At 35.5% G+C, this 27,818-nt stretch overlaps 1 pseudogene; it reads left to right on the top strand.

The window, feature by feature from the left end:
* The window catches only part of LOC114004701 (glomulin-like), a 144,765-nt pseudogene that overhangs the window by 37,227 nt on the left and 79,720 nt on the right, over nt 1–27,818 (top strand).

The raw sequence follows: 27,818 nt of genomic DNA, 5'->3' as shown, positions 1-27,818 counted from the left end.
TGTGGTGAAAGGGGAACTCTCTTACACTGCTGGGGGGAATGAAAATTAGCCCAGCCACTGTGGAGAACAATTTGGAGATTCCTCAAAAATCTACAAATAGAACTACCATATGATCCAGCAATCCCACTGCTCAGTATCTACCCAAAGGACAGAAGAATTCTTCATCAGAAAAGTGCTTGCTCATCGATGTTTATTGTGGCACTGTTCACGATTGCTAAGTCATGGAACCAACCCAAATGTCCCCGTACAGATGAATAGATTGAAAAACTGTGGCACATATACTCTATGGAATACTATTCAGTCAAAAAACAAACAAACAAACAAACAAAACTGGTTTTTGACAGCAAATGGAAGAATATGGAAGATTTACTGCTGAGTGAAGCAAGCCAGGCTATGAAGGAGAGACACTGTATGTCCCCACTTAATATATACCAAGTGTCCGCAGTCTATGACTGAAATTGACTGACTAAAAGATGTACAAACACAAGAGATGGGTGTGATTGCCAGATGTGGTGTGTGTGGAGGAGTGGGGCCTGGGGAACAACATTTGGAGGAGGGATACAGAGACAGAGCATTGATGGGACGGGGAGGTAGTGGTGTTAGCTGTTGAAGATATTTTGATCAACAAGATTGAAAAGAAATGTTCACATATTGAAATATTCACTTTGTAAGTTAAATAACGTGATTGAATGTGTAAAAAATAAAATAAAATAATTATAAAAAAGAATAGGAAAATATAACTGTTTATAATAGTTTGACCAACCTTTGTTTTGGGATTATTTTTGTACACTAGGGTGACAAGATTAAAATAAATAAATCATCCTTATAATTGATGACAATGTCAATGGAAATATCTTATTGCTAAACACAAAATTCTGTAAGAAAAAGAAACTTACTTATTAAATAGTTACTAAAATACTTTTAAGTTATGAAATCTGTCACCATAAACTATGATCCTATAAGAAAACTATCTGAGTTCCTAGAATAAAAATAAGAATGAAGAATGAAGATAAAGTAAAAGCTATTAAAATTTATTTTTCCTGAAATAAGCAACAAAAAATACATACAAGGAAGAAAAAAAAGGAAATAACTACAACAAAACATAGGCAGCAAGCAATTATATATAGAGAGAGAGGTATATATATATATATATAGATGGAAAAGAACCACTGTGGAGAAAATAAAAGAAATATTAAAAGATGTGCATTGTAAAAAGAGAATATACTTAAAAGTCATCTTGAGAAATAATTTAATATCATATTTAATGCTATAACATGTTTTGGAAAGGTAATCATAGTACGCGGCATATTTGCCTATTAATATTTTTTATGTTAGCCTTTTAAATGGGGAGAAGTGTTCTGAATAGTTTTTCACTTTTTTTCATTTAGCTTATCACCCCTCCACTATATTTAGCTGAGACGTGATAAGCACTCCTCAAGAAATCTGTTGGCCATTGCATTATTTTTTCTCCTTCTGTCTTTTATATGAGTTAACTCATTTTTTCTAAAGAGAACAGTGTGAGTATAAGATGACACATTTTCATCACACTATGAAGTACTGAAAATTATTAAGCATGGTAATGATTTCCATTTTGTTTCTATTATAATGTAAACAATTCTATTGGTCATTATTGAAAAAAAAACCCTAAACATTAAAATAAGAACATATTAGACATAAAATGTGTTTACTTGTAATCCTAAGAAGCCCAAGCCCAGATTGAGTATAAGATAAGCAATTTTTAGCAATTTTTGTTCTCTTATTCAGAGCTTTTTGTCTTTTGTTTTCCTCCCAAAATTAAGGTGCAAAGATTGCTAGAGAAAATGCATTCTGCTTATTATTGAGAGTCGTACCAAGTAACTCTGATATAAAGTAGAACTAGAATACTGTAGGACTGGTTAATTATTTTATTCATATAGTTCTAGATTTTCCAAAACGTTTACATTTATTTTTAGTTCTGTGAGAGAGGCAGATAGAGAGAGTGAGATAGTAAGAGAGAGAGAATACCACAACAGGTCTTCACGCCAAGATTCTGCCCCTCCCCTCTGCATATGCCTGTGTACCTGGGATACTCAGGGGGATCTTGAAATAAAAACATAGAATCTTCCCATGTGGCCTCCGTATCATGGAATTTTGCTTTATGACAGTGCCACCCTCATTGGCCTAATTCTACATTAAAAAAAAAAATTCAAAAGTGTAATAACTTTTTGGGGTTTTTTAAGAGAGGTTTTTTTATTAAAAGATGTGCATTGTAAAAAGAGAATATACTTAAAAGTCATCTTGAGAAATAATTTAATATCATATTTAATGCTATAACATGTTTTGGAAAGGTAATCATAGTACGCGGCATATTTGCCTATTAATATTTTTTATGTTAGCCTTTTAAATGGGGAGAAGTGTTCTGAATAGTTTTTCACTTTTTTTCATTTAGCTTATCACCCCTCCACTATATTTAGCTGAGACGTGATAAGCACTCCTCAAGAAATCTGTTGGCCATTGCATTATTTTTTCTCCTTCTGTCTTTTATATGAGTTAACTCATTTTTTCTAAAGAGAACAGTGTGAGTATAAGATGACACATTTTCATCACACTATGAAGTACTGAAAATTATTAAGCATGGTAATGATTTCCATTTTGTTTCTATTATAATGTAAACAATTCTATTGGTCATTATTGAAAAAAAAACCCTAAACATTAAAATAAGAACATATTAGACATAAAATGTGTTTACTTGTAATCCTAAGAAGCCCAAGCCCAGATTGAGTATAAGATAAGCAATTTTTAGCAATTTTTGTTCTCTTATTCAGAGCTTTTTGTCTTTTGTTTTCCTCCCAAAATTAAGGTGCAAAGATTGCTAGAGAAAATGCATTCTGCTTATTATTGAGAGTCGTACCAAGTAACTCTGATATAAAGTAGAACTAGAATACTGTAGGACTGGTTAATTATTTTATTCATATAGTTCTAGATTTTCCAAAACGTTTACATTTATTTTTAGTTCTGTGAGAGAGGCAGATAGAGAGAGTGAGATAGTAAGAGAGAGAGAATACCACAACAGGTCTTCACGCCAAGATTCTGCCCCTCCCCTCTGCATATGCCTGTGTACCTGGGATACTCAGGGGGATCTTGAAATAAAAACATAGAATCTTCCCATGTGGCCTCCGTATCATGGAATTTTGCTTTATGACAGTGCCACCCTCATTGGCCTAATTCTACATTAAAAAAAAAAATTCAAAAGTGTAATAACTTTTTGGGGTTTTTTAAGAGAGGTTTTTTCTATAGAGCACATGCGCTCATCGGAGACAGAGAAAAGCAAGAAATCACCCCTGCCCATGGGGGTGGGGGTGGTAGCTACACTACCATTCCTTCTCCATTCTCTTCTGGTGATTTTTGCAGTGCACTCACACATGCCTGACATGAGTTTTTTGGGTTTTTTTGTTTGTTTGTTTGAGAGATTTTTGCTCTAGGGCGCGTGCGCTTACCAGGAAGATAAATAGAAAGTGAAAAATAACCCCCAGGGGAGGATGGCCACACAACAATCTCTTTTCCTCTATTCTCCTTTCGGGATCTTGGGCATGCATGCACATGCACCCAGCATGAGTTTAAGCCACCGGGTCAGGGACACAAACCGTGGTTGACTACATGGGAGTCCAGCGGCATAACCATTGTGCCATGTGCTGGTTCCCCAGCATGAGTTTTAAATTGCCAAGTTCAGGATTTGAACCAAGGTTGACTACATGGGATTCCCATGACAACCATTGCACCATCTACTGATCCCAGTATTATATCTTTTAATTTATATTTCTAATTAATTCATTTAAAACATTAATTTTTGTTCATATTTATGTTCAGTTAGTTCACACTTATAAGAATAATCATAACTGAGATTGTTATTTTCTGCATAATTTGATATTTTCCTTTACTTGTTTAGGCTACATTTATAATTTTAATTAATTTTTGTTATGCATTTCATATACATTTATATTGTAAGGATTAAAAGTAATAAAAATAGTCTATAATTTTATAACCAAGAGATTGCCATCTATTATATTTTTGTTCCTTCTGACATTAATAAAATGAGTACTAAGCTCTCCTTTTGCTGCTTTTACTTTTTTTAACTGAAGGAAAACTGATGTATTTTCTTGCTACAAGGGAACTTCTATGGCATTATTTTATCTGTTATTTTATTTTATTTTTTTTTAGAGAGAGATTTTTGCTATAGGGCACATATGCTCACCAGTGAAATAATGAGAGACAAATAGAAAGTTGAGAAATCATCCCCCAGAGGAGATGTCCATGCAGCAATCTCTTCTCCCCCATTCTCCTCTTGGGATTTTGGGCATGCACACACACGTGCTGGGAACGGGTTTGAAGCTACTAGGTCTGGGACTCAAATTGCAGTCAACTACATGGAGACAAGAAATGGAACAATTATGCCATTTGCTGGTCCCACTCTAGTGTTATTTGAACACTATATATAATTTATTCAGTGTTATAAGTCAGAGGGCCAATCCATGGGCTATTGGTTAAGATGGGCAGATCAGACATGGCTGACCACATGGCTGTAGTCTGAGACCAGCAGCTTGAAAACTTTCCTGGCTGCCTGAGTGTGCATGTCCTACGTCCTGAAAAGAGGCAGAATTGAAGGAGAAGGGAATGTGTCATGACCATGCCCTATGGGGAATGGTTTCTCATTTTCTCACTCTCTCTCCCCATCTCTCTCCAGCATGTACATGCACCATCTGGAAAAGTTAATCTAATCTTTATAAGCCATTTGAAGAGACAGGCAGTCACAACTAATTTTGAGTCTGTACCTTTGAAGCCATGTTTATTTAAAATCACCTAATGTTTGATCTTAGGAATAATTACAGTTTATATAATGTTTACATATATTTATAAGATACCTTTTATTTAAAAACAGAATTGTTGTAAACCACTCTAGATCTTTTGGCACGAGGCAGTATATTTTCTTTTAATTTTTCAAAATTTATTTTTAAAATAGATAAGTATTTTAACTTAATTTGCATTTGGAAGTTATAATATAGGTTTTATATTTAAAATTTAATTGATAACCTTAATTTATTTGGTGAGAATTTATTTTGGGAATTCCAGTTATTCTTTGTAGATTTGATTTTGTTTGTCTTGTTTATCTGAGTTTCTCTTTACTTTCTATAGGAGGTGAACACAGCCCTGGCTCTGTCTCAAGGCCACACGGGAACTGTACGTGATGAGAGCAAATAGCCACTGATAGTGTATGTGACTCACTATAGCCAAACTCCTTCTGTGGTGTTTGAAATTATTTCTGTATTATTTTAAGAAACAAAAAGGCTAGATATGAATGCAGTGGGGGGGAATTGCTTAACAAGAGTATTCTAAATTTCTTTGATAAATTAAGCACGTGAGAAATAAATGTCCATAACCATACAAATTCAGGGAAAGGGAGAACGAGAGAGTACTTCTAGATAATAAAGTGTGATATAAGACTACAATAAATGAAACACTGTAGTGCTGACAAGTTGACGAATCAGTAACAATACTTAAAACATTTTAAATAAATATAATATGAGATAATTTATCGTGAAGAGGTGAAACTGATACCCCTGGAAGTAGCTTTTCTCTCCTCATGGATGTGAGGAAGTTATTAGTCACATGGAAATAGTAGTTATAACATATATCACTATTTTCATCAAAATGCTAGATTATACTTGCATTTAACTTGAATTTAGGCAAACTACCTTCATAAATTTGGTTTGAGAAGGCATTTCTAAGTATGCTGCAAAAACTAGAAAGATATATATTATCCATATATTTCTCAGGTTTATAAAATATAAACAAGTGGCAAGCTTTAAAAAATGTATATCTGACAAAGGGTAATTAAATTCCAAAGGTAAATAATCATGATATAACTCAACATAGTGAGAAGAGATAAACATCTCTACAAAGAACAAACACGAGTTAATATTTCATACCAAAGAAATCCAAACATCCAACAAATGTATGAAAGATAATGTTTAACCAATAGCAAATTTAAATGTGAAGTTCAAACATTCATTTATTAGACTGTCATGTTTTTAAATGCGTCAATACTGAGTATAAACAAAAAGATGGATAAACAAAAGTGTGTGTGTGTCCACACATTAATCATGTACCTTAGAAGGTGGTATAAGCTCATTTGTGGAAGCATGGTAGCCCAGAGGGGTTCTGGAAAAGCAACTGAGCACTAAATATCTCGGCACCGAGTGGTCGTAAAGCGGTTAAGCACAAGTGGTCACAGGGCAGTGCCCACTAAGAGAAGACATCCTAGCACTGGCCTTGCGTGTTGGGTGCCAGTGAGTTGAGGATGGTGTTTGCATTCAGAGGAAAGGCCAGCATGTCAGGAAGAAATTCCGGGGGCCATGCCAGGCCAGGAGTCTGAGTTATTTCAAACATTTTGTGCTAGGAAGAAGCAGACACTGGTCTCTGTGTTTAAAATTTCCTCAACTCAGGATTCACATACGAGGACGTCCTAAGAGCTCTAGGACCTAGGACTTGCAGTTCATTAGAAGTCTAATCAGGAACAGATATTACCCTTACATTCTTAAAAATACTTACGTTTATAAAAGGCTCTTCTGGAGCTAGATGCTCCTTAGCTGAGCCATGAAAGGTGGGAAAGCACTTCTGTGAGTCTAAAGATTCACAAAAGTTTTCTCTTCTTAAAAAATGGCCCAGAGGCAGAGAGCTTTACTCACTTCCTCCTTTCTAGTTGCTTTATATATGTTGAGAAGCAGTGAGGTGCTGATGCAGTATTTGGGAGAAGTATCAATGTTGTCTGTCTGTTGGTAAGACCTTAGTACCTATCCTCGTTATTTTTGGATCCTTTTAGAATATGGAAGATTCAACAACTATTTTCTTCAACTTTGGCCTATAGTTAATCATTCTTTTTTTAAAATGAATTATTTTATTTAATTTTATTCATTGTAATTTTATTTTACTCTTTTTGAAGTTAGCCAGAGAGAGGGGGGAAGTGAGAAAGCAAGCTGCCAAGTTCAGTACTTGAGATGTGATCAGTCATGTGTGATTCCAGCCGCCCAAACTGCCAAATAATTATTTCAACTCTCCTAATCCAGAGTAACAGGAAAAGCCTTAATCAACATCCTATTAAATGTCGATCTATTTAGAGTCTGAAAGACAAATAACATGATAATGAAAGACAAATAATAATGAGGAAGTTATTCTGGGGAGGATGATTAGACTTTTAATTTCAATATATAGTCCATTATATTTTTTCCACCTTAACTCTTTAGTAACTACTTATTTCATTTATAATTTCAGAGGTGGGTTAGATGGATAGGCAAAGGAAAAAGTGTCGTCTATGATGACAATAATTTTTTCTAAGTAATCTCAACCTTTACCACTGATATTACAGCTTTTGAGATTTTTTTATCCCTGACATTTCTGGGGTATTAGAATAATTATTATCAGCCATAGCAGTGTAGCAATAATATAGAGTGAACAGCTGAGTACTTTTCATGGAGTGAAGAACTAAGAATTGAGTAAAAGCAGAAAACATCAGACACTAAGTCAAATTGAGTATAATGACATGACTAAATTGAATAATATTATACAAATAACCTATGGATTTTCCCTCAAGTTATTTTCAAAAGACTTAATTATCAATTTTAAATTTAAGAACTTTTTCTTAAAATCTGGGAAATTCTGTTCAATGAGAGAAGTTCTTCAAATGATTTTTTTTAAAAAAAACAAATTAGCTTTATTTTCAAAAACATTGTGAATATAACTACTTTTATTTGAAAGTGCAGAGACTTTAAATGTGCTATTCAAATACAAATTTTTATTACATGCATTTTTAAAAACATTTCCCTTTATTTAATAAATAATAGGTTAAAAAGAGAGAAGACATCAGGTAAATTTTGATAACATGCTTTAAAAGTGATGATTTATTCACTTCTTTAATAAGAGACTGAGAGAGAGTAAGAGAGAAAGATACAGGAATCCTGACAGAGTCTTGTCATGCCACAATCCTTCCCCAGCCTTCCAGCCATCTGGGATCATGGTTGTGCTGACAGGCACATTTAGTGTGTTTAGGTTGACCCAGATTCTAAGCTCCAGTCTTTCCTATATGGATGTGCTATCATACAAGTGGCATTCCACCACAGTAGGGCCAAAATGCTTTGATGATGAACTTTATCAAATGTTTGATTTTCTATTTGCCACAGTCTGTTTTCACACTGCTAACAGAAGTACCTGATGCTGGGAGAAATTATAAAGAAGACAGGTTTATTTACACACTCACTGTTCTTGTGGCCATGAAGTCCAAAGTTCTAGGTCAATAGCATGATTGATGGCATCTCAGAGGATGACAGACAAGGACAGAGAGTGTTAGCTTCTGACAACTCTCTCTTTAATAACAAGCTTTCATGAGAACTAGCCTTTTCTCAGGAGAGCTAGAACTCCTTACTTTTTGGGTCTTATGAGACGTCATGTATCTGTCTGTAAAACTATAGAACCTACTACCTCCCAATATCAAATTCCAAAACAAAAAAAAACTTTGGGGGACAAACCCGTGATCTGATCTGTAGCACTGCCATTAATAACAATTGTTCAACCAGAAAAAAAAAAAAAAAAAACAGACAAAACCCTGCCTTTTGACAGGAAGGGGATAAATATGGAAGATTTACTGCTGGGTGAAGCAAGCCAGGCTATGAAGGAGAGGCATTGTATGTCCCTACTTAATGTATACTGAGTGTCCGCGCCTATGACTGAAACTGATTGACTAAAGAATATAGAAACACAGTATATAGATGTAAATGTCAGATACAGTGTATGTGAAAGAGGAGGGTCTAAGGACATTTAGAAGAAAAATAAAGAGGCAAAGCATTAATGGGAAAAAGAAATGTGGTATTATCTGTTGAAGATTATTTATAGTTTTATCAACTGTACTAGGAAGAAATGTTCACCTGTTGAAATATCCTTTTATAAGCCAAATAATGTGATTGAATGTATAAAAGAAAATGAAATTAAAAAAAATAACCATTGTTATCATTTAGCCAAACCATTGTTTGGTTATTCTTTTTAATATGCTTGCTATTATTCACTACTGGCATTGAATTATGAAGATGTTAGTGTACTAATAATAAGACTTTATAGGTTTTAGTTTTGTATGGATTATTTCATGGAGTGCTTACTCGCAGGTGAATGCAACAACTATTGATTGAGTTAATGTAGTAAATTAGTATTTTTTTACATTACCAAATTCACTGATGAACATAGGAAAAATATGATGAGTCCTCCTAAACATGAAGGTAAATGTACTGTCTTATGATACAGCTTCTAAACCAGTTCAAGAAAATGATTTCAGTTTTCACATTCTAAAATTTTCAATTGCTGGCAAGTATAAAAAAGTATATTATTCGTTTCATCAGACTACTGTAAATGAAATGGTACATTTTCTAAAGCATCACTAACATCTATAAAAGACAAGAAGATAAAAACATTTATGCTTAACGAAGTACATGAATAATTAATTAAAAGAGTAAATCTAGAAAAGTAGGTTGTAAGATCAAATGACTAGAGAAATTAAATACTAAACATGGAGAAATATTGTTCCTAGCTTCTCAGTGAATTCAGTTCCGTTGATCATAAAATAAACTGCCTAATATCAGTCAGAGTTGACTAAATTAATACTAAATGCAAAACCTTGATTTTGATTAGATTTTCTCACATAAAATTACAGCAATTGCTTGAATCTTTGACAAATGTGGTAATGCTAGTGATCATTAGGCATAAAGGTTATAAGGTGCTTGTGTTCAATTGTAAATAACAAATACAAAAACTATAGTTAGAAATTAAATCCCACATTAACATAAAGCACATTCCAGTCTCTATCACCCTTGAGATCTTAAGGAAGAGTAAACAGGAGAAGGCATTCAGTTTTGTCGTATTTGGTGGAACACAAGCTCCCTGCATTATAATGAAATGTCAGTCCTAGAGCTATTTCCAGGAAGGAAATGACTTCGTATTCTTTATAATGGCAGCAGGGAACCCAAGTGTGGCCATTGAGACACATGCCAGTGCTTCAGTGAGACAGAATAAAACAATAAGATGTACCATTCTGACAATTCCAATGTTCTCTACTGAATTTTTTTGGAAGATTTGATTCCTTTGGGAAAAAGACATTCTTTTCTTAAAGCAGCATTATAATTTGGAACAATACAGAAATTCATGGAAAGTCTTAATTTAAAACTCAAGACATTCTGTTTCATGGGTTATACTGGAAAAGGTACAATGGGTGGCTTATTCTATATTGCTTACAGTTAGAGTGTAAATTAACTTTTACAAAAAACTTAAGATTGAAAGACTTTTATAATTTTATGTTTTTATAATTTTGCATATCTGAGTTTACATTCAATTTAGTAAAAGTGTTTTTGAATAAAAAATCATCTTTGACACTCTGCAATGCTGACATCATATGGGTAGGTCATATGGGAATGTCCTGGGTTCACTTACCTGGTCTCCTTGTGTGTGTATACCTACTATCCTGGCTAGCTGAGGATGTGGGTAGGATAATGGAATGAAGAACCTGTTGGGGACACCTACGTCTTTCCTTCCCTCTCACATACAAAAATAAATAAATAAAATAACTTTTGAATTTTTACAAGTCATGTTGCTTTTTGTCACGTTGCTTCACAAATTAATATAGTAATTTTAATGTTACAAGTTTTTTCATGTGTTATGCCCAGAAGTGACTGTCTTCTTTAACTGACATGAATGTTTTTCAATTGTTTATTATTTCCAATACTATGCACATGTTTCTCCTGAAAAATATACTTTAGGTAATCTGATAAAAATTAAGCTTAAATAGAAGCCCTGAAGTCTAAAGCCTATAACTTAAAAGTCTTTGAGAAATATTTTTAAATAACTACTGATGAACATAGAACAAATGTCTTGTGGGTGCAACAGATTGTATAGCAGTTATGTTGCTAGATTCCCATGTAGTCGGCAACGGTTTGAATCCCTGACCTGGCAGTTTAAAACTCATACAGGCACATGTGTGTGTGCCCAAAATTCCAAAAGGAGAATGGAGGAGAAGGAATTGAAACATGGTCATCCCTCCCAGGAGACTGGGGAATCATTTCGCACTTTGTATCTGTCTGTCTGTGTCTCGCCAGCAAGCACATATGACATACAGCAAAAATCACTCTCTCAAAAAAAAAGTCATGAGTTTAACTATACATTTTTTATTTGATTCCTTTGGGAAAAAGACATTCTTTTCTTAAAGCAGCATTATAATTTGGAACAATACAGAAATTCATGGAAAGTCTTAATTTAAAACTCAAGACATTCTGTTTCATGGGTTATACTGGAAAAGGTACAATGGGTGGCTTATTCTATATTGCTTACAGTTAGAGTGTAAATTAACTTTTACAAAAAACTTAAGATTGAAAGACTTTTATAATTTTATGTTTTTATAATTTTGCATATCTGAGTTTACATTCAATTTAGTAAAAGTGTTTTTGAATAAAAAATCATCTTTGACACTCTGCAATGCTGACATCATATGGGTAGGTCATATGGGAATGTCCTGGGTTCACTTACCTGGTCTCCTTGTGTGTGTATACCTACTATCCTGGCTAGCTGAGGATGTGGGTAGGATAATGGAATGAAGAACCTGTTGGGGACACCTACGTCTTTCCTTCCCTCTCACATACAAAAATAAATAAATAAAATAACTTTTGAATTTTTACAAGTCATGTTGCTTTTTGTCACGTTGCTTCACAAATTAATATAGTAATTTTAATGTTACAAGTTTTTTCATGTGTTATGCCCAGAAGTGACTGTCTTCTTTAACTGACATGAATGTTTTTCAATTGTTTATTATTTCCAATACTATGCACATGTTTCTCCTGAAAAATATACTTTAGGTAATCTGATAAAAATTAAGCTTAAATAGAAGCCCTGAAGTCTAAAGCCTATAACTTAAAAGTCTTTGAGAAATATTTTTAAATAACTACTGATGAACATAGAACAAATGTCTTGTGGGTGCAACAGATTGTATAGCAGTTATGTTGCTAGATTCCCATGTAGTCGGCAACGGTTTGAATCCCTGACCTGGCAGTTTAAAACTCATACAGGCACATGTGTGTGTGCCCAAAATTCCAAAAGGAGAATGGAGGAGAAGGAATTGAAACATGGTCATCCCTCCCAGGAGACTGGGGAATCATTTCGCACTTTGTATCTGTCTGTCTGTGTCTCGCCAGCAAGCACATATGACATACAGCAAAAATCACTCTCTCAAAAAAAAAGTCATGAGTTTAACTATACATTTTTTATCTATTTTTAACCTTCCATGAAAAACACATGCAATAATTTACATCACTGTATTAATGATTGGCAAAGGCAAACGTTCAAGTACTGTAAAGACTTTAAATGATAGTTTTAAACATCGGTTACGTCTCCATGTAACATAGTAATCTCGGTCAGTGGATTGATTATAGTTTTTAAAAGATATGTTTATTTCCTCTATGAGAGAGAGAGAGACGGCCATCACCGATCAGGTCCCCATGTCATGATCCTCCTCCAGATTTAGTTGGCCCAGACCACAGTCATGTATGAGTGTCTAGTCTGCTGGCGGGGGTGGGGGTGGGGTCCCAGAGTGCAACCCTGAGACCTTTTTCCCATGCGAGTTCAGGTGTATTACCATGGTCCTAGCATCCAGACACTGGATTGGTCATTTAAAGGACTTTAACTCCTAGAAAGAAATATGTATTCCTTACATTTGTGGAGGACATCTGAACCTTAACCCTCTCTGTTACGTTTCAGCTTTGGAAGCAGAAAATAAATATACCTAGGGAAGGCTGGAGGAAGCTCAGTTGGCATATGATAAAGTAGAGATGTCAAATGCTAGAAAAGAAAAACTGTAAGAAGATTTGACTTATTTCAGTCAGCAGCCCAAATGTGAATAGAGGAAGGCACATAGACTAGCTGTTAAAAGTTATTCAAGGGGCCATATTGCTGGACTCCCACGTGATCAACCGCAGTTTGAGTTCTGGACCCGGAGACTTAAAACTCAAGCTTGTCGCGTGTGTGTGTGTGCCCAGGATCCTGAGAGGAGACTGAAGGGAAAGGGAATGTGGCGTGCCCATCCCCACCCAGAGGGTGATTTCTCACTTTCTGTCTCCCTGTCTCTCCAGTGAGCATACATGCACTATAGCAAACATCTCTCTCCAAAAAAATATTCAAAATAAAAAGAATAAGTTGATTATCAAGAATATGAGTTAGAGTGTTGCCCTGTTGGTAATTTTTAGAAACAAAGGATTATTTTCTGAAGCTTAATTTACTAGTAAAATGATATAACTTTAAAATTTGTTTTTAAATATACTGTTACTTTAGTTTACATACCAATTTCAACTAATTTTAATGGCAAAAAAACTGATGTTTACTGGGTTTCAATTCAGTGTCATAATTTAAACTCAAATTATTGAGTTTAATTGAACTGGTTTCTTTGGAAAACAAATATTCCAATTGTTCCTTTACTCCAGCCACTGAAGACAGTGATTTAGAAACAACCTAACAACCATGCATATTCAGTTCGGTTACTGTTAACTAGTCTTTGGAGTCAGCTATCTTCACTTCCTGTAGAGGAAAAACAAAAGCAGATGATGAAGGCCTTTTTCAGTGTTATAAGCCTCAACAGAGTTCACAAACTTTCTGTAGAAGAAAGTCATTGATGACTGGGAAAAAAAAAAAAAATCCTCCCTAGAAAATGAAAATAAAAAAATAGAGGGTGGATTACTGAAATTGTGTTTCAAACACTTGAAATGGACATTGTTGCCAACACAATTCCTGAAGATAGTATAGATGATCACTTAAGGTGTTTTGCATCTTGAAGGGTTCCTCCCCAGCAATAATTTTCTAAATTATTTTTAATCATAGAAGGAAAAGTAAGCATGAGATTATTTTTAAATTTAATTTATTTATTGAGACTTTTTTTTTTTTTTGGTATAGGTTGCATGCACTTGTCAGAGAGACAGAGACAGAAAGCAAGAAATCACCCTCCAGGGGGGATGACCATGCCACAATCCCTTCTCCTTCATTCTCCTCTCAGGATTTTGGGAAGGCACACACTCATCCCCAGTGTGAATTTTAGGTAAATGGATCCAGGACTCGAACCACAGTTGACTATGTGGGAGTCTAGCAATGTAACCATTCCACCATCTGCTAGTCCCAACAGAGATTAATTACATGAGAGTGAACTGATGAAATAGAATTTTATGACTTTGACTAAAACATTACTGATTTTCTTCTATGCTTTGTTTTCCAGACTCATGGGATTATCTTTAACTTTAGGAAAAAGAAGACAAATCATTAGCAGATTCTATGACTTCATTGGCATATCTAATGCTTGTGCAAAATTGACTGGTGGTCTAGAATGCATAGCATTTTGCAAAGAACACAAGATTCTATTTTATACAAAGTATTTGATCTGCTGGAGAATGTTTTATGGAGAATAGAAGACAACAGTGTGCTTCACCAGTACTTAGAAATCAAGAGTTTTCTTACTGTACCTTTGGGCACAGTGAAAGGTAATGAGGCTTTGCCCCATTGAGACTTAAGGAAATAGAACTTAACTATGTGTCAGCTATATACATGCATGGCTTAATGACCCTCATTCTGAGGAATGTGTCATTAGGCGATTTCATTATTGCACAAACATCACAGAGTGTACTTACACAAACTTCCACCATCTAGCTTACTCTACACCTGGCTGTACAGGAGAGCCTTTTACATTCTTACAGGACCACTTGCACATGCAGCCCATCACTGACTGACACATCATGATGTGCCGATTACATTAACAAGTTGACTCACAAAACAAGTATGTGTTATCTAAGTGCTTACTGAGTACAAGTAGTCTTTCAGGCGTAGAAGCCTTTATTATTTAAAATATCCAAAATCCAAGTGATGTGTCTATTAAAGGAAACACAGAACAACAAATGGTTTACAGGACCACAACTGAATTCCTATCTATATGTTGTAGTCTTTCTCCCAGGATGTGCTGAAACAGCTCTATTGCAAACTCAGGTAGAATTAGGGCATCGTTCAATTCATTGAGATTTTGTGGTTATCAAAGATCATCAAAATGTGGGGAACCAGCAGTTAGCATAATGGCGATGTCGGTGGACTCCCACGTATTCGACCGCGGTTCGTGTCCCGGACCTGGTGGCTTAAAACCCATGCTGGGTGTGTGTACGAGCGTGCCCAAGATCCCGAGAGTAGAATGGAGGAGAAGGGATTGTGGTGTGACCATCTCCTCTGGGGGGTGATTTCTCGCTTTCTGTCTCTCTGTCTCTCTCTGTCTGTCTGGGGAGCGCACGCGCCCTATAGTGAAAAACTTCTCAAAAAAAGAAAAAAAAAAGAAAGATCATCAAAATGAGGTAGCGGAGGAAGAACCAATATCCTTTCCTTACCAATTCCAAGGTTCATGGTTGAGACCTCTAAAATAAAAGACAGACGAACAATGGACCATCAGTGGCATGGTGGTGAAGGCAGCTGGATCCCACGTGGGTGACTGTGTAGTTTGAGTACAGAAACTGGCAGTTTGAAAACCAGGCCCAGCATTCATGCCCTAAATCCCACCACTTTTGTCTCTCTCTGATGAGCACATGTGCTCTCTGGCAAAATAAATAAATAAAATAAAGCATAATACATTTATTTAATGTTAGTTTTTTTTGTTTTGGAGAGGTTTTTGCTATAGGGCGCGTGCGCTCGCCAGACAGACAGAGAGACAGAGAAACAGAAAGCAAGAAATCACCCCCCAGGTGGGATGGTCATGCCGCAATCCCTTCTCCTCCATTTTCCTCCCGTGATCTTGGGCATGCAATCACACGTGCCCGGCGTGAGTTTTAAGCCACCAGGTCCGGGACACGAACCGCAGTCGACTACATGGGAGTCCAACGACATAGCCATTACGCTAACTGCTGGTTCCCTATTTAATGTTAGTTTTGTGACACAGGATCCTCTAGAATTTTAGAGCCAAAAAGAGAGAAAAAAATATTTTTAGGGGCAGTCATATAGCAGTATGTTTGAAGGACAGAAAAGTATGATCTAATCAAAAGAAATTAGGGGAAATGTAACAAGACCTATCTGTTCAGAATCATTTTGGTGACCCTGTGTGGCTTTTCTCCTTTCTACATATAGGGCAAGACACCTGTCACACAGTCTTCAGATATGCGCGAGGGAGAAGATCAGATAGTGACTTTCTTTGGTTTTCTTAATTTCCTTTAAACTACTCACACCAGTGTCTCACACTTTGAGGTATCATGTTGAGTCCTAACATGGCCAGTCATACCAGGTTTTGAAGTCAGAAAAAAAATTGAGAAAAATTTCTTAAACTCAGTGTACATAAGACTTAATATGTCAAATGCACACAAGGAGGTCTCAATTAAAATAAATCAGATATTCAATAAGTCCAAAAGTTTAAATATATTTGTTCTATAACTATAATGGAGAGAAGATTCTTCAAATGTTTCCTGAAATGCTATTTAAGGCATTATATTCAGTTTTCTTTTTTTTTTTTTTTTTTCACGTTTGACTTGATTCAAAATGTCCTGGCTAGGGTACAATAACTTGTTTAAATAAAAAGTTTATCTTTAAAGAAAATAATGGGATAAATTAAAAATCCTAAAGAAAAATGAGTAAAATGTTATATTTGACTTATTCAATACTTTTATGCAATTTTTTAAAACACTGATTGTTATAGCAATAAATATCTTTTCTGATTAAAAATATACAAACCAATGAGGAAATAAAATTTTACAAAAAAGAATAGCTGGATGAAGATTCTTAAATATTTTTAAAAATTTATTTATTGGTGTAGGCAGATAAGGTGGTGGTTGGGACTCTGAATTCCCACATGGCCGATCGGTTTGTGTCCCAGACCTGGCAGCTTGCTTCCTCACTTTCTTTCCCTTCCTGCAAATGAATAATAACAATAGTTTAAAAATTAATAAATAATTCTTTTAGCATTTGTTTCTTCGTTAGCAAGAGACAGAGAGACATAGACAGAGACATAACTCCTTCAAGAAGGTCTTGACCCCATGTCCCACCTAGGTTTGCGGTGTACTCGGAGAAGTCTCTGGATGCAAACCAGCAACCTTCCTCTCTGAATCTGCTTCCTAGTGTCACATCTTACTGCTGTCATTCTGTCTGACTCCTAAAATACTAAACTGTATGATGCATACTAAGTATATTAACTCCAGAGGAAAAAGGACCCATGATTTGAAACTGCCAGCCATTAATACATAGATCAGTCCTTTAATCAGGAATTGATCATAAAATGCAAATACATAGATTTATCTTTAAATTTTTTTAGAATTATTTTATTTAACTTAATTTATCCATTTATTTACTTATTTTAATTTGACCAGAGAGGGATAGAGTGAGACGGAGAGAGAAAGCAAGCCACCAGGTCCAGGACTCAAACCACAGTTGGCCATGTAGGAGTCCAGTGCCCTTAACTACCATACCATCCCCGGGCTCAGTTTCATTTGTTTTTGCTTTTACACAATCTTTTGGAGAGCAAACTTCACATAATGATCTAAACTTATAATAAATAATAAATATATATAAATATACTTTTAAAAATTACAATTCTCACATGAATGCACTCTTTTCGTTATACCTAATGGTTTTCAGGCATTTTAATACATAAGCCAGTCCAAATAAAGAAAAAAAAATCCCATAAAGGTTAATATTATTCATCAATAGAACAGAAAAGTGCTTTTTAATTTATATTGAGTCTTTATATATACTGTCAGTTCTTAATTTGCATTCTAGTATTGTCAATTTTTATAAAGAATGTTGTATTTATTTTGATTGCTTTTAATTCTCAATAGTGTCTGAACCTACATTCACATGGTTATTGAGTATATGGGAAAAATTATGGCATCTTTCAAAATTATATTATCATTTAGCATCAAAAGTTGTTCTTGCTTCTTTTTGAAGAATAGTGACTTTTTTACACTCATTTCACTACTATGATAATCTAAGAGTTTGAGTTCTTTTAAAGAAAATAAATTATATTAGGAAAAATAGTTTCTCTCACTTCTGCTCTCCAGAGCAGTCTAAATTTTGAGAAAGTTTATTTTGAAATTTCAGCTTTTTGATTATTAGAATATTATTCTGCGTTCTGTCCAAATGAAAAGAATAGTAAATTATCATTTACTTTATATAATTGCTCAAAAGCTGAATATTAATAACCCTTGTCAACTAACAAAAAATTGATTATCATTAACAGTATTTTTAGCCAAGTTTTATAGAAATCAATGAAAGATATCATACTTAACAAATGTTTAAAGGAACATGTGATTTTCTTACCAGTATTTGTTGAGGCCTTAACCAATTCAGAATGAAATCAATTTCCCTAGGTTTATTAGGTTTTGTAAATGAGATACTTTTCTCCAACTTTATCAGAGTGAATAGTATGCACAATTGTTCCAGGGAATTAAATTAATTAGTGTTATTTGAACAACACAAAAATTAAAAATAGTACAGGTATATTGGTGTAGTACTAACACAATGCTTTACAAGGCTAATGCTGTGTTGAGAAAAACCTAGGTTCTCTTCCCAAAGTCTTCCTGTGTTTGCTAGGTGTTTATTGTCCCAGTGATCCTGGAGGCTGAGTTTGGGTCTGAGATTAAACTATGAAGACCCTACTAGGGTGCTGGCTCTCTCTCTTCTCTCTTTCTCTCTTTCATCATGAAAAAATACATGAATAAATGTAAAAAGAGTGAAAAATAGAAATTTGAAGGACCAGCAATTAGAGTAATGGCTATGTTGCTGGACTCCCATGTAGTCGACTGCAGTTCAATTCCTGGACCCGGTGGCTTAAACTCACGCCGGGTGCGTGTGCATGCATGCACAAGATCCCTAGAGGAGAGTGGAAGAGAAGAGATTGCAACTTGGCCATCCTCCCAGGGGGTGATTTCTCGCTTTCTGTCTCTCTGTCTCTGTCTGTCTGTCTGGCAAGCACACGTGTCCTATAGCAAAAAAAATAAAAAAAATTTGAAATAAGCCTTCTCATAATATTTTAAATAAAACATATCTTTCTTAAAGTGATTAGATAAAATTATAATGGCCTTTTCTATTTACAGATAAAGTTATGTTTTTGCACATTATGATAGTCTTATTCATAGCTTCAATTATACACACATTATATAGACTATCTGAGGAATTTCCTTAACTTTATAAAAGAACCACAAGAACCACTTAATAACTAAACTCACACATTTTAAACCGCCCAAATGAAACTTTTAATAAGAAATAGTAATACAGTTTGTTCATATGTTGAATGTTTATGTTCTGAAGTATGATCCATGTGGTAGAAAGCATAGACTATGAGTATTAATAAACACTGCTATACAATGGGGGGGGCTATTGTTTTGGATTGAGCTTGTGCTCTAGGTCCCAGTAGAATGGACCACAATGAAACTGAGTCAGTCGTGCTAACTGCCACATAATCAAAGTATGACTTTGGAAGCAGCAAGATTCCATTAACAAACCTGTTCATTCTGAAAACAGAAGATTCCCGTCTGCCTGAGTCAGTGTAATAAGTTTTTTTTAATCCTTACAATAAAGTAACCTGATGTTAACAAGTTCATTTGCTTAGTTTCTGACTTTCTTTCTTTTTTAAGAATTATTTTATTATGATGATATTATTTAATTTGAGCAGAAAGAGAGAATGAGAAAGCAGGTTGGCAGGTCCTGGACTTGAACTGTGTTCAGCCATGTGGAAGTTCAGCACCTTAACCACTATACCACCTGCCAATCCCAACTTTCTATTTTCTTTCTTTCTTTTTTTTCTTCTTTTTTGGAGAGGTTCTTGCTATAGAGTGCATGCGTTCGCCAGAAAGACAGAGGGAGACAAACAGAAAGAAAACAAGAAATCACCCCCCAGGGAGGATGGGCATGCCACAATTCCTTCTCTACCATTCTCCTCTCGGGATCTTGGGCGCACACACACCCAGCATGAGTTTAAGCCACCAGGTCCGGGACTCCGACTGCAGTCAACTACATGGGAGTCCAGCGCCATAGTCATTGTGTCAACTGCTGGTCCCGCCTCCTGTTTTCTTATTCTCTCCTTTAAAAATCCACTGTTCCACAAAGTGAGTTCTCATTATATTTTGTAGAATAAAGGTTATTCTAATTCATGAATTGCAAAGAAAATCCAATTAAATCTATAACTGAATTTATTATGGTCTTCTCTTTTGATAGTCATGGCATTTGATGAAGGGACTCTAAATATACTGCTGACAGCTCCTAAAGCCCCTTGATCTTTTTAACTTTCAGATAGATATAGGGTTAATTTGTGTTATGAGAGAGCATGTGACGTTTAGGGTTTACAATGCCTAATTCGTCAATGAAGAGAGCTGCAATTCTAACAGTAACTGACAGAAATTGCAGTAAGTGGTTATTACTGTAGAGCAGTGATAATTTTGAGCTCCCACCTTCAAAATTTGCAGAGATTTGGGTTATATCTTCTTTGGTTGGTTTTCTTCTAATTAAGGTAGGAAGAAAAATCATTGACTGAGCTGGTCAAGGGGAATTTAAGTGACAGTCACAACTTGACAAATTGGCCTACTGAAGCACTTATGATTTATTACCATCAAAAAGTAAGACTCTTGTAGGGGAAGATAAACTGGTCATAGACTGGGTTAGTTGATACCAGTTCACTGATGAGCTTCAAGAAGACGTTCATGCAATAAAAGGATATAGGAAAGCATCGCATAACCCAATCCCATGGCATTTTTCCTCTTAAACTTTTATTTCTGCTTGGAGAGACCCCGACCCAAAAGTTCAATGAGAAATGAAATCTTGGTGTAATGGCTATGTCGCTGGACTCCCACGTAGTCGGCCACAGTTCCCATCCCAGACCCAGTGGCTTAAAACTCATACCAGGCGCGTGCGCATGCATGCCCACGATCCCGAGAGAATGGAGGAGAAGGGATTGCAGCGTGGCTATCCCCCCTGGGGAATGATTTCTCGCTTTCTGTCTCTCTGTCTCTGTCTGGCAAGTGCATGCACCCTATAGCAAAAACCTCTAAAAAAAAGAATGAAATCTTTAATTTTTAAAAAAACTGAGTACTCTATCTTCCAATAATACCTATCTTTTTAACATTTTTAATTCTTTTTAAGATTTATTTTATTTAACTTATTATTATCATCATTATTATTTCTTAATTTGACCATAAAGAGACAGAGAGAGAGAGAGAGAGAGAGAGAGGGAAATTGAGAAAGCAAGCTACCAGGTCCAGAACTTGAACCATAGTCGGCGATGTGGGAGTCCAGAGTCCTTAACCATACCACCTGCTGGCCCCTAATAATACTTATTTTTATATCTATAAGTCTAGGATCTTAGAAAATCCTTACAAAAATGATAAAATTTAGTAAAGGGAATTTGGAATTTCAAGAGCCACAAAGGGTACAGATGAACAGCACTTCTATTTAATAAATGCATTTAAAAATGAAGGCTCATGAATTAAGCTTTTCATGAATGAGTATTGATGTCCAGAAGCATGCAGAAAGATTAAAAATGATTGCCTTTTAAAAAATAGTCATTATAAAGGGCAAGTGGAAAGAGTAAGTGACTATTTCACATGAAAATTAAATGTATAAACTTGTTTTGTTAGTTACTCTCCCACTTGAAAAAAAAACACCTATTAAAAAAAAAAAAAAAAACTATATGAGGCTGGAAGGTGGCATGTTGGTTAAGGGTGCTGGACTCCCACATGGCTGACTGCAGTTCAACTCCTGGACCTGACAGCTTGCTTTCTTATTTCCTCTTTCTCACTCTGTCCCTCACTGGTCAAATTTTAAAAAGTAAATAAAGTTAAATAAAATAATTCTTTAAAAAACGAAAAAGAAAACATATGAAATATTTATAAAAGCAGACCTTCAAACAAAATAAATATGCTTTTCCTTTTCAGAGTGATCCATACTAAGTTCAGTTATAAAAAAGCTTATTTATTAATGAGTTCCTTTTTCACTCAAATCTGATTGTTAAGAAACATGCAAAATTGAAATCCACCTATTTAACTAATTAGTCTCCAAAATATGTGTTTCTGGTACACTCAGCTAGTTATTTTGAATAGGCTTCGGAATTTTCTCCGAAGTTCATCTGTGTACTTCCTCATGAAACTCTGCAATGAGTACATTCGTATGATGTTTTCTTGCCTTCGCATCTAATTTTAATTCTCCCCTATGTCTTTCCTGACTGTCATACCTGCATCAAAGTTCCCTCCTACTAACGGCTTTTGTAGAGTGGCTATCCTGATAAGAATAAACTGAACTCAAGTCAGACATAGAGCCACGAAAGCATCTGCCAGTAGAAAAGAGTTTCCTATAGAAGGGACACTGGTCACCCATCAGACATTTAGACATGGGGTTGCCCATCAGGATGAAAAAATATTCCATGAAATGTACACTATAAATATTCTCAACCAAATCCCCGGGATTATGTCAGAATAGGGTTTGAATTCATAGCCAGCCTTCCAAAAGAACCTCAAGGTCAGGGACCAGCAGTTAGCATAATGGCTATGTCGCTAGACTCCCACGTAGTTGACCGTGGTTTGAGTACCAGACCCGGTGGCTTAAACTCACGCCGGGCTCTTGTGCGTGCATGTCCAAGATCCCAAGAGGAGAATGGATTGCGGCATGGTCATCCTCCCTGGGAGGGGGATGATTTCTCTCTTTCTGTTTCTCTGTCTCTCTCTGTCTGGTGAGTGCACGTGCTCTATAGCAAAAACCTCTCCAAAAAAAAAAAAAAAAAGGAACCTCAAGGTCAAATTAGGAAAAATGCATCATATCTAGTTCTAGCAGAAATGGATGTTGTGTCAACCCAGATGACCTTGGGAAGCATTCATACATAAATATTTACATAATCGCCTTAATGGAATTGTCCTCTGGAAATAGGTAATACGCCATAAGCAAAGCAAAGCAAAACAGAAAAATTTTCATTCTTTCTCCATGCCTTTGAGATGAAAATCGCCCCACCTAAGAGTTATTTCTTTCAAAATCCAAACTTAGGATTGGCTCACTAACAACTTATTAGGACAATCTTTAAAAGCCTTATGGTCTGGAAAGAAGAGAGAAATTATTCAGAAGTTAGCATACAAAATACTAATAGAAGATGTATAATCTCTATAATATTAATAAAAGCTATATCATTATATTGTGTATTTATATCAATAGGCATGATATATTGTATGATAATATTTTTCTACCTCTAGTGTTGTTACCAAAGTTTATAAAGAGCTTTATTTAGTAAGCTTTTAAAAATAAGCAGTTATGGAGCCTTCAGGTGGCATGGTGATTAAAGTTCTGGACTCCCACATGGCTCATTGTGATTCAAGTCCTGGTTCTGGGGCTTGCTTTGGCTTGCTTTTTGCCTCCATTCTCCCACTCTGTCTCTCTGGTGAGCACATGTGTGTTTCAGCAAATTTTGTTAAAAAAAGGATAATTTTAAAAGTAATTAAATGAATTAAGTCTTTTTTCATTAATTAAACAAAAATAATTCAAATGCTTTTTTGTGATGTTTTCTTTTTTGCTTTAAGGCTCATGCACTCACCGGAGAGACAGAAAGAGAGATAGAGACAGAAAACAAGAACCCCCCCTCCCTCAGTGGCGGTGGCCACAACACAATCCCTTCTCCTCTGTTCTCTTCTCGGGAGAGCCATACATACACACACATATATAAAACTACTGATATATTTTTAAAGGAATAATAGTATAGCAGATAATTTCTTCACAGAAAATAATTTTTGGAAAAAAATTATAAAAATAAGGTAATTCAAACAATTAGACATTTTATTTTATTTTTAAGATATTGGCTTCTATACATTAAGAAGAAAACATTCATAAATCAATTAAAGATCAATGCAGATTGTCTGTCACCAAGACAGGGGTCTGGTTTATACATACATTGTACAAAGGTTACAATAAAATGTTATCTTATCAACTAACGGAATCATCTGAGTGTGTTTAGGATTTAGTGCCTCTAAACATATGATGTTAATGGGGAAGGGAGCACATTCCAGGAATGACCCTAGCTGTTGGCCAGTTCCGTGAGGTGAAAGTAATGGTCACTGATGTGTATGAGCCCTAGCTGTGTCCTGTAGCTAGGTCTTAAATAGGACAGGATAGTGAGGAGGGGTGAGGAGAGCTCAGTGCATGGCCTATTCATAAACATTAACATTTCCATTTGAAATTATGTGGGTTTTATGGCCTACTCATAAACATTAATATTTCCATTTGAAATTATGTGGGTTTTATCAACACTTTCAATATTATTTAGGAATTATATTAAAAAATAAAATTTGTTGGGACCAGCAGTTAGCAAAATAGCTATGCCGCTGAACTCCCATGTAGTCGACCACAGTTCGAGTCCTGGACCCGGTGACTTAAACGCACGCTGGGCATGTGTGCATGCATGCCCAAGATCCTGATAGGAGAATGGAGGACAAGGAATTGCAGCATGGCCATCTCCCCTGGGGGGTGATTTCTTGCTTTCTAGCTCTCTGTCTCTCTCTGTCTTTCTGGGGAGTGCAGGCGCCCTATAGCAAAAACCTCTCCAAAAAAATAAAAATAGAAAATAAAAATTGTTTTAAATATTCATTGGAATGTTTTAAAATAAAAAAACCTGCCTATAGTTTTCTAAGACATTTATTTTACTTAAAAGCTCTATACTAAAATGTAATGACATAATTCTCTATAATTATGCGTAAGCTTCAAATCACTGTGTGGGTTTTTCTAAAAGAGTGTATTAGAATGCTGACTCTGAATACAACCTAAGCCTTGTGTAGCTTGAATTTTCTGTGCAACAACATTTGCATTTGAGCAATAAAAATTATCAACTTAATTTGCCCTCCTAGAGAGCATGGAAGTGGTTTTGATTAGCCTATTGAAAGCTTGTGTTGTTCCTCTTGAGTTCGGATGCAGGGGGTAAAATTGCCAACATGATGCAACTCAGCAGGGATTCAGGGTGTCAGGGCAATGCTGAGCTTGACTATATTAAAGACAAAGTAGAAGGTCTTTGACTGGGGACAAACAAGTTGTTTATGTTGCAGCAGTCTATATATTCTGGAAATAATTTAGCCACACTACGATGTTACAATCATCAATGGATAGTTTTTTCTGCATTGTTTATGCCAGGCATTTTTGCTAATAACTATTCAAAACCATTATAATAAACATTGTCCACTGCTCAGACAGGGCTGTAAACTATTCTTACTATCCAGGATTGACAATCTCCTAATTTATGGGACAAAGAGAAGAATACTCAAGAACATCATATCTAAATATTAAGAAATAAAGTTTTAGATTGAGAAGAGTACTGAACCTGCCCTGAAACATCATGAAAATAATCATATCATAAAGAAACATACAGCTTTAACTTAACAATTGAATATGTCATATAGCTCAGAACTTAAGATATACAAAATAGTTAGCACCCATATCAAGGTAAAATTTACAACGTCTTGCATATTTAATCAATAAAAATAACCCCATAATGGATACAAATGTTATAACTAGCAAAGACATTAAAATAGTTATAAGTTCATTCCATTTGTTAAAAACTATTTATGTATACATGCGTTTGTGTGTGTGTATGCATACTGAGGCAGACCTGGCTAGATAGTAGGATAGAATAGAGAGCTTCTAGAAGAGGAGTAATGATAAAACATTGACAAAGAAAACTGAATTTGAGACCAGTCAGCCCACTCCAACCTGAGAGAAACCTACATTCCTCTTGCTCTTCATCCCTCTGGCCGAAACTAACATTGTAACCCTTAGACACACACACAAAGGACAATTGGAGTCAAAACCCAAGACAGGACAACTCCTAAGTTTGAAATTTAAATATCCAGACCTAATGGAAACTGTAAACTGGTAAGTTTGACTCCATGAGAAATTGCTGCCCAAAAGGATAATCCAAGTAAGATGCTCACACTTAGGAGCAAAGGACAATCACACCCCACAAAGGACAATCACACTCCCTTCCTAAAGGAAGTAAAAATTAGCCACTGCTGGCTACAATTAGGGCCAAACGGGTACCCATACTATGAGCCTTAATGAAATAATTCTTGGACCATTAATCACTATTTCTTTGAAAAAGCCTTGTAAAAACCCATGTGAGCTGGGAGACAGGAAAGCTTAGAAAGAATGTATTTAACATATAGGCCTAAGATTTTCATCTTGGCCAAAAAATGACTAAGTTTTGGGATTAAAAACTCAATAGTTTAGCTATGTAGAGCTGTTTGCTGATAGAGGTGGTTTGGAAGAAAGTAATGATGTTTTATGGCCCAAAGTTTTTAGGCAAAGAGAGTCTTCTGACCTTCCTACCCACTCCACAACTAGAAAGAATAACCAGACCCATTCAGCATGTGACGATCGCCCCCAATCCAGCACCAGGAAAACATGCACCACATGAGAACAAACATGGACAAGCCCCTCTGATCCAGATTAAAAAACCCTCACCTCAGTTCCTCGCAGGCAACTACTCAGGACCTGCTCTCTACTTGGGATCTCTGCTCTACTTTTTCTATTTTAATAAACTCTGCATGCTTACCTATGTCCACCTGTCTAATTCTTTTATGAGTTGTGGACAAGAACTTATGTCTTGGTGTGGTTTCTGGGCCCAGTTATCCCTGCACTCCCCTGTCCGAGTCAATACATTATGTTTACAGAGACATAGATACAGACCAGTACAGAAATAATTATAGATATGTCTGTATGTAGATGTGCATGTGTAGAGATATGTTTATTTCATCAAAGTTTATTTATCTCTTTTGTAGGGGAGGGAAACCATCCCAGGTTCTTTGTCTGGGCTATGAATTAAACTGATATAATACAGATTATCAGAAAAAAAATTGTTGCATATCTATACTTGAGACTTATTAAGTATCTTTTATTTATGAGACTTAAAGAAGAGCCAATTATTGAAGCTTATAGCACCGTGAGGTACAGAAACAAAGAGGGCCTTGGGACTTCTGAGAGGTGGTGTAGACAAGCTATAGGAAAGTGAGGGAAGGAAAGCTATGGTGAATAAAGTTTGTATTGTTACACTGATAACAGTTTCTCTGGTGATTAAGATGATCTCTGAACAACTTTTTTCCTCTTATAGTCAGCCTTTTGTGGATATAAATTTCCCTTTATAAAAGAATAGCTTTTTAGAGCTACTCCTGTGGTCTGCAGCTTCTCAAGGTAATGAGATAATAATCAATTTTCCAAAGATAAATATTTTGTCTTGATTCTCAATACTATTACAGCATTAGTCTAGAAACAGCATCTATGCAATAACAATAGGCATACCCACAGGCCTCAGAATGGGAAAATATTTTTGTAAACTATGCATCAGATAAGGGACTCATAACCAGAATTCACAAGGAACTCAAGCACCTGTTCCAGAAAAAGACAATCAATCCTATTAAAAGATGGGAGAATGAGTTGAAAAAAACACTCTCTAAAGATGACATACGAATAGCTAAAAGGCATATGAAAAACTGCTCAACATCCCTTATTGTAAGAGAAATGCAGATCAAAACAACAATGAGATATCACCTAACCCCAGTCAGAATATCCAAGATTAAAAAAAACAAAAAATGAAAAGTGCTGGCGGGGGTGTAGTGAAAAGGGAACTCTCTTACACTGCTGGTGGGAATGTAAATTGGTCCAACCACTGTGGAGAACAATTTGGAGATTCCTCCAAAATCTACAAATAGAACTACCATATGATCCAGCAATCCCACTCCTTGGTATCTACCCAAAGG

Source organism: Tupaia chinensis, unplaced genomic scaffold (assembly GCF_000334495.1).
Source record: "Tupaia chinensis unplaced genomic scaffold, TupChi_1.0 Scaffold139612_1, whole genome shotgun sequence".
Lineage (NCBI taxonomy): Eukaryota > Metazoa > Chordata > Mammalia > Scandentia > Tupaiidae > Tupaia > Tupaia belangeri.
This window is presented reverse-complemented; position numbering and strand designations above follow the sequence as displayed.